The sequence below is a fragment of the Carcharhinus amblyrhynchos genome, chromosome 2 (genome assembly GCF_965287045.1).
Source record: "Carcharhinus amblyrhynchos chromosome 2, sCarAmb.v2.hapA, whole genome shotgun sequence".
NCBI classification, from domain to species: domain Eukaryota; kingdom Metazoa; phylum Chordata; class Chondrichthyes; order Carcharhiniformes; family Carcharhinidae; genus Carcharhinus; species Carcharhinus amblyrhynchos.
Window position 1 is genome coordinate 1866754 of NC_137325.1, and position 7896 is coordinate 1874649.

The following is a 7896-nucleotide window of genomic DNA, read 5'->3' on the forward strand; positions in this document are numbered from 1 at the left end:
TTTTGGAGTGTGGTATGTTTTGTCACAGTTCACTTGTTAATTCATAAGTACCTTATGCTTATACGAATGTTAGAGTATAAGATATTTATTATAAATTGTTTATCTGTCTGAACATGTTTGTGTCTGTGAAGATATTGCTGGGGTAGATGAATAGTATGATTTGAATCATTTTCTCGTGTTTGTATTGAGATGTTTCTAATATTTGTGCCTGACATAAGATATTTCATTTTTTTTTGTTTAATAAATATTTTATTTGTGTTAGAAGTCCATCGGCAGACTTCTATGAAGTTGTTCAGTAAATTTCCTCCACAATTCAAAAAAAAAGGATCTACCAAACCAAGTTTCTCACTAGGATGTTACTTGGTCAAAATTGACATCATTTGGGATTGTAACACAAGCTAAGATACTTCCATGCCCATTGACCCATTATACACTGCACAGAACAATGAAACCTATAGTCACAGGAGGATACCATAGAATCTGTAGTGCTGAATGAGGCTATTTGGTCCATTGAGCCTGCACTGATAACAATCTCATCTAGGTCCTGTCCTATCCCCATAATCCCACATATTTATTCTCCTAATCCTCCTGACATTAAGGGACAATTGATCATGGCTAATTAACCTAACCTGCACATATTTGGACTGTGGGATGAAACCGGAGCACCTGAAGAAAATCCACCCAAACATGAAGAGAATGTGCAAACTCCACAGACAGTAGCCCGAGGCAGGAATTGAACCCAGTTCCCTGGCACAGTGCATGTTGGCAGCAGTGCTAACCACTATGCCACTGTGCATAAATATGGCGAAAAAAATCTACTGCGTTATAGAAGTCATTTCATGAGAACACAATAAAAGTATGAATCATCCAGACCCTTTGAAGTATCAACAATAAATGCTACAGACCCTTTATCACTTAACCTTGTGTCAATAAATATTTTGACATTGGCCAAAGATTAGAGAGTTTGAGCTGTCAATCAAGCAATACTTACTCTTGTTTCAGCAAGAGTAACGGATGCTTAAGCTTTCGACCAAGATTCATTATGTATTCTTGGCACTCAGGGGCATGAGGATGATGTTCTGAACTTTTATTTTAAAAGGTTATCTCATGCAAACTATAATTCGCAACTCTGCTGAAGGGCCATGAATCTCAAATCTTCAGAAACCTGGTCTAATGTCACGATAGTTGTGGATTGGGATATGGCAATATCCACAATGGGGGTGATCAGGTCGGGTGTGCTGGAATTGGACTTTTGCCATTTTTAAAGGACTCCTTAGGAAACCTGACAGTGAAAATCCAGGCCATTGAGTGTAAGGTGTGGTCTAAGTTGGATTACCTGGTCTCAGCTCTGGTAGCCATAGTTGGGCTACCATTGTCCCCAGTGTCTCTGGGTTAGAGATTGGGAAACAGTTTTCCCGGAATGGGACAGCAAATAAAGGGAAGATCAAAATCAGTTCCGATGATGTCTGGGTATCAAAGAGTATTTGGCACTTACAGATTTTAGGTTCATATCTGATTTATGGGTGAATAATAAAGGGGATGTTTTTCTTTATGCAGTCGTATCTTCTTATCTTGCAGCAATGTTGACTTTTATTGACCCATGACTTGCTGGAAGGGAGGAATGGAGCAGGAGCAGCAAATTTCTTTCCAAATATTGTGCCAACCTGCTGTCTCACCCAGCTAACTTCTCACAAGAAAGCTTCAATTGTTGCTTTCTCCATCTGCATAGTGTTTCCCAATCCCTCTCACTATTGATACTGATGATGGAACTCTATGTCTGTCTTTTCCCTGTCATTTCATACAGGGAACTCCAATAATTCTCACCAACAACCACATTGTAAGAAGTAGATTTAAGCTATCCTTCATCCTTATCCTTTCTGGAAGATTTTTAAATTATTTTGTAATGTAGTTTACAATGAAATCACAAGCCTTGTGATAATTCAAAGACCGATATGGTTTGTTTTAAGTTAGTTTATTATGCTGATGTCAGGGTATGAAAGATATTGAGAAGATATTTTTTCAATTAAAAACATGGGCAAGTTGAAGATTTTTGATTGCTTGATTGGAACGAGTTTGTGAAGATTATTTGTAGGCAGAAAACCAGCGCAGGATCTATCCTTAAACTGGCATTTATCTATTAATTTTCCTTGGCATGTAAGGAGAATGCTCCATGAAAGATATTATGGAGTAATCATTTTATTTTTCTGTTATCGGTTTTCACTGTTCTCATCCTTCCCGAGGGTGATGAGTCATTGTACATTTCCATGGACAAACATCACCTTTTGATTAACTCCTCCAGCTCTCCAACCCTCTGAAATCTCTGCAGTTCCGATTTGGGCCTCTTGCACAGCCCCAGTGTTAATCATTCACCTGTTAGTGTGTTGCCTCCAGCCGTCTGACCCCTAAACTCTGGGATTCCCTCTTTCAATCTTTCCACCCCTCTATCTCTCTCTCCCTTTTAAGATGTTCCTTAACATTGAACTTTTTAATCAACATTTTGGTCACCTGTCCCAACGTCTCCTTCTGTATTAGTTTGATAATCCTCGCACAGAATTCTGCATTAACAATCCTATACATATGAAAGTTATTGTAGGTATTGTGGTTATTATCTGAACATGAGCCATAAGAGTGAGTATTGGTGTGATCCAGAGGAAATTATAACCAAGCCTGCCATCTTCTATCCATTTACGGAATGTGGGCATCATTTCCTGGGGCAGCATTTATTGTCCATTCCTAATTTAAGAGTCATCTGCATTGCTGTGCATCTTGACTTGGCCAAACCAAGTGAGGATGGGAGATTTCCTTTCCTAAAGGACATTAGCGAATCAGATGGGTCTTTATGACAATCAACAATAATTTTGTGATTAACATTAGACTTTTAATTCCATATTTTGTTGGATCTAAATTTCGTCATATGTTGTGGCAGGATTGGAAACCCCTGCAACACCAACCGCCTGCAAATCCTACCCCCCCGCCCATCTCAAGGGACCAGATAGCCCACTCCTGCTCCTAGTTCTTATGTCCCCCCCCACCCTATACCACAAAACCTCATCAGGTATTACACAGCATTAATGTTAATAAGGTACAATATTAGTATTCTGTCCTACCTGCTGAATTAGACGAAATACATCCCTTTTCTCTGGTCTCCGTATCTGACAGGCCAAGTAACTGATATTGCAAATACAATCAATGTTGCTATCTCATACTTCATGTTGCGATGAAATGTGTACAGCAAGCCTGGGGTAAATAAACAACTGAAGAGAAAATGTGGCCAGAGAAAGCTGAATAATAATCAACACATCCAATGGTCCAAACCCTCACTGCTGCCTTTCTATCATGCACTGGCACAGAGGGAGACTACAGAGATCTACCAACTCCACTCTGCTCCCAATGACATTATCCGGCTGTACCCTGCCTCTCCAGACTCAGTTAGTTCTATGTAGCCCTGGTTGATCTACCACATTGTTGACTCAGCAAATTTTCTATCATTCAAAACTCTAGTCATACCAAGCTCCATTTCCCCCATTGCCCACTCTGTGCATTGACCTATGCTGGGCAAGCAATACCCCAATTTTAATCACTCCAACATTGATGTCTGTGCCTTCAGTTACCTGGGCCCTAAACTCTAGAATTCCCTCCCTGCACCTCTCTTCCTCAATCTTCTCCTTAAAGATACTGTTTCGAACCTACCTTATTTATTAAATGTTAGGTCTGCACTCCCCTATGTGTCGAATTTTGTTTCAGAATGTGTATGTGAAGGCTGTGGGATATTTCATGACTTTAAATTCACTCCATTAATACAAGTTGTTGTTTTCAATACACAGAGATGATTGGCCGGTGGACACAGACAGGATTTGCACAGGATTAACTACATCAGAATTTTCCAAGCATTGGAAAGTAAAGAGTGAGGAACTGTAAATATTTTCACAACAACGTTGAAAGATTAGTGAGATAAACAAATGGATGGCTGATGGATTTTAATGTGAAGGTGGAGCAAACTGAAACCCTCCGCATGGAGAGTGAGAAGGCCAAGATCCCTCATTGTAACATTGGCAGAAAACCCAGGGGAATGATGAGAAAGATTAGTTGTGTTCTTCTTCTGAGGATTCCTCCAGCCTTTCGCTGAGGGGGAATCAGGAGATTATTGCTGGAATCTACAATCTATGAGAACATTATCTCTCCACCTGGTGGATGTATATATATAAGTGGACGCGTTGAACCTACGAAGGGTTGTGAATGTAACCCGAACTATCACATAAATCAGATTCCTATCTATTGACTCTGTCTACAATTCCTACTGCATTGGAAAAGCAGACAGCATAATTAAGGACCCCATGCACTCCGGACATTCTATCTTCTTCTATTGGGAAAAATGATACAAAATTCTGAGGTCACGTACCAGCCGACTCAAGAACAGCTTCTTTCCTGCTGCTGTCAGACTTTTGAATGGTCTTACCTTGCATTAAGTTGATCTTCCCTACACCCTAGCTGTGACTATAACACTACATTCTGCACTCCTTTCTTTCTCTATGTACGATATGTTTTGTCTGTGTAGCGCGCAAGAAACGATATTTTTACTGTATGCTAATGAGTGACAATAATAAATCAAATCAAAAAAATGTAATCTGGTGAAATGCAATTTCACCTGCATTTTATAAAACTGACCTGACATTTACCCTGTTAATTCCAACGTAGTAGAAATTGGACATAGATTACAATTCATGTTGCCTGATTACCATCCCGACAGTGACGGTCAACATTGAACTGATACTACCAAACATAATTATTGGGTATAATTTGTAAATGCCATTGAACATTGTGAAGCACAGTGGCAGAGTGCTTAGCACTGCTGCCTCACAGTGCCATGGACCTGGGTTCAATTCCATCCTGAGATGTCTGTATGTTTGGAGTTTGCACTTTCACCCTGTGTTGGTTTGGGTTTCCTCTGGGTGCGCTGGTTTTATCCCACACTCCAAATATCTGCAGGGGTACCAATTTAAGACTGAGATGAGGAGAATTTCTTCTCTCGGATATTCGAGAGTTTTTGGAACTCCTTGCCATAGAGAGCTGTGGGGGACAGAGTCCTTGTGTATATAGGCTGAGATTGATTTTTGATCAGTAAGAGAATCAAGGGTTACAGGGAAAGGGCAGGAAAATGGGCGTTAGGAATGTTGGACCAGCTACAATCCTATTGAATGGTGATGGAGCAGGCTTGAGAGGCTGAATGGCCTGCTCCTGTCCCTATTTCTTATGGTTTTATATTAGGTGGATTGGCTGTGCTAAATTGCCCCTTAGGTGTTCCAAGCTGTGTGGTTTTGGTGGATTAGCAATGGTGGATACATGAGGCTGCATTGATGGCGCAGGGCAGTGTGCCTGAGTGGGATGCTCTGCCAGAGAGTCAGTGCAGACTTGAAGAGCCAATTGGCTTCCTATTGCACTGCAGGGATTTTATGGTTTGAATGGGTTTTGAAGTATATTTTGTTTTATTCATTCTCGAGGTGTGGATATCACTGAGATATTTATTGGTCATCACAAAATGCCTTTGAGAATGGAATGTGTTGGGCCTCTCTGAACCATTAGAGTGTTCATGGTAAAGGTGTAGTAATGAAATGAAATCAAAAGGAAAAATGCTGGAAAATCTCAACAGGTCTGGCAACATCTGTAAGGAGAGAAAAATGCTGATGTTTTGAGTCCAGATGACCTTTTGTCAAATGAAATGAAAGTTAGATTTCGCATTGACAAACATAAATTTTAATGGTGATGAAAGATCTAATTATTTTTCCTTGTTTTAATCGGAAGGAAAGTCTGACCAAAGGAGTACTAAGCAAAATAATGACTATTTGGATATCTAGCAAATATTGGGCTGCGTAAACAGTTTTCCTTGGCTTCTCTGATCAAGATTCAGCTGGGGTCCTGAAAATTCTAAAAATTCACTGCAGTCAGTCTCTGTGACTTTTAACCTCACTTTGATTGGCAATTTTGACTAATTGACAAATTAGGACTAATGTTATAGTCTACACAGCTGGTGGGGAGCGAGCACCACCACCATCACCACCACCACTCCCCCCCCCCACCCCCCACCCCCCGCCCCCCGGAAGACACAATAGAAACTCAGGGATACATTACTCGTGACTTTTTTTGACCATTCTGTTTAATGGTCAGAATATAATGGTGTGCCTGTGCCTGGGTTTCTGATGCACTCTCCTGACAGGCAGCAATTCCCATCTGAAACACAGACTCATAAAATTACCCTGTTTGATCTTCTTTTGCAGCAGCCCTCATCAAAGGGAGATGAAGGCTGTAACTAAGGTTGCAGGCAGCTGTCTTTTGCTTACGTTCTCACTCGGCTGCTCTGAGAGCTGGGGAGAGGGAAAAATGCAAAACTGCTTTCCTCTCATTATAACTAGCTATTGCAGACGCTCAGTCTAAATTAACAGGTTTAATTTAGACAAATGCTTGAGTTGAGGTGTTTATTGTTTTGCAACTTATGCTGTAATTATGTGAAATATTATCTCTAATGAGGCCTGTTGCTTTTTTTAACTCTTGTTTCTGTTAACCTATATATTTTTTTCACAGATGCAAATAAGATGCTTTCAAACTTTAGGTGTGGGAGTAATATTCCTCTTCATGATTTTGTAGCAAACTGGTGCAATGGATTATTCCTCCTCTATAAAACCAATCAGATTACTCCCCGAGCGAGAATTGGGACCATCCCCCTGTGATCTGAACGCTAGCTGTCATTTTCAGAGGTGATGTTGAGGGAAACTGGGAGAACCCAAATTATTTCCAGTCTGAATACCATATCAGGAGCACTTACTGCTCAGTCTGCAGTCTGCTCTCCAGATTACTGAGTGTATAAGATCAGCCATGGGAGTGAAGATGTGCCTCCAGAAACAAATGTCCGTGTTATATGCAGGAACACACCATTTCCAGTGTGGAGGAGCTATAATTGCTTATTTAAATAATTGTGCTTGTCATAATTTTCCCTCTTAAATGGCAAACTTAATTATGTCATTCTGAATGTTCAATTCTTTCCCAAAGCATTCCTCCTCTGATATCAAAAAATGTTTAAATAATAACATTGATTTGATGGAGATGGGATAACCGGAATGAACCAATAATGTGGGAAAGCAGGCCCAGCGTGTGTGAATCGTAACCCACGTTTCCACTTTGCACCTATGTATTGAGCAGTTGGAAATTTCCAGTAATTTCTGTGTAAATTGAACATATGAATATACAAATTAGCAGCAGGAGTAGGCCACTCAGCCCTTTGGTCCTGCTCCGTCATTCAGTAAGACCACAGCTGATCTGATTGTAACCTCAACCCACATTCCTGCCTAACCCCAATAATCTTTACCAAAAATCTATCAGCCAAAAAATATTCAAAAAATCTGATCCCACCGCCTTTTGAGGAAGAGAGTTCCCAAGAGTCATAAACTTATGAGGGAAAAAAATCTCCTTATCTTTGTTTTAAATAGGTAACCCCTTATTTTCAAACAGTGACCCCTAGTTCTAGACTCTTCCACAGGAAGGAACATCCTCTCACATCTGTTCCCTGTCAACACCCCCTCAGGATCTTAAATGTTTCAATCAAATTGCTTCTTATGATCCAGATCAGCCCAGTCTGTCCAACGTTTTCACACAAGGCCGCAAGGAACTACAAAAGGTCATGAATGTAGCCCAATCCATCACGCAAACCAGCCTCCTATCCATTGACTCTGTCTCCACTTCCCACTGCCTCGGCAAAGCAGCCAGCATAATTAAGGACCGCGTGCACCCCAGACATTCTCTCTTCCATTTTCTTCCTCCAGGAAAAGGATACAAAAGTCTGAGGTCCCGTACCAACTGACTCAAGAACAGCTTCTTCCCTGCTGCTGTCAGACTTTTGAATGGACC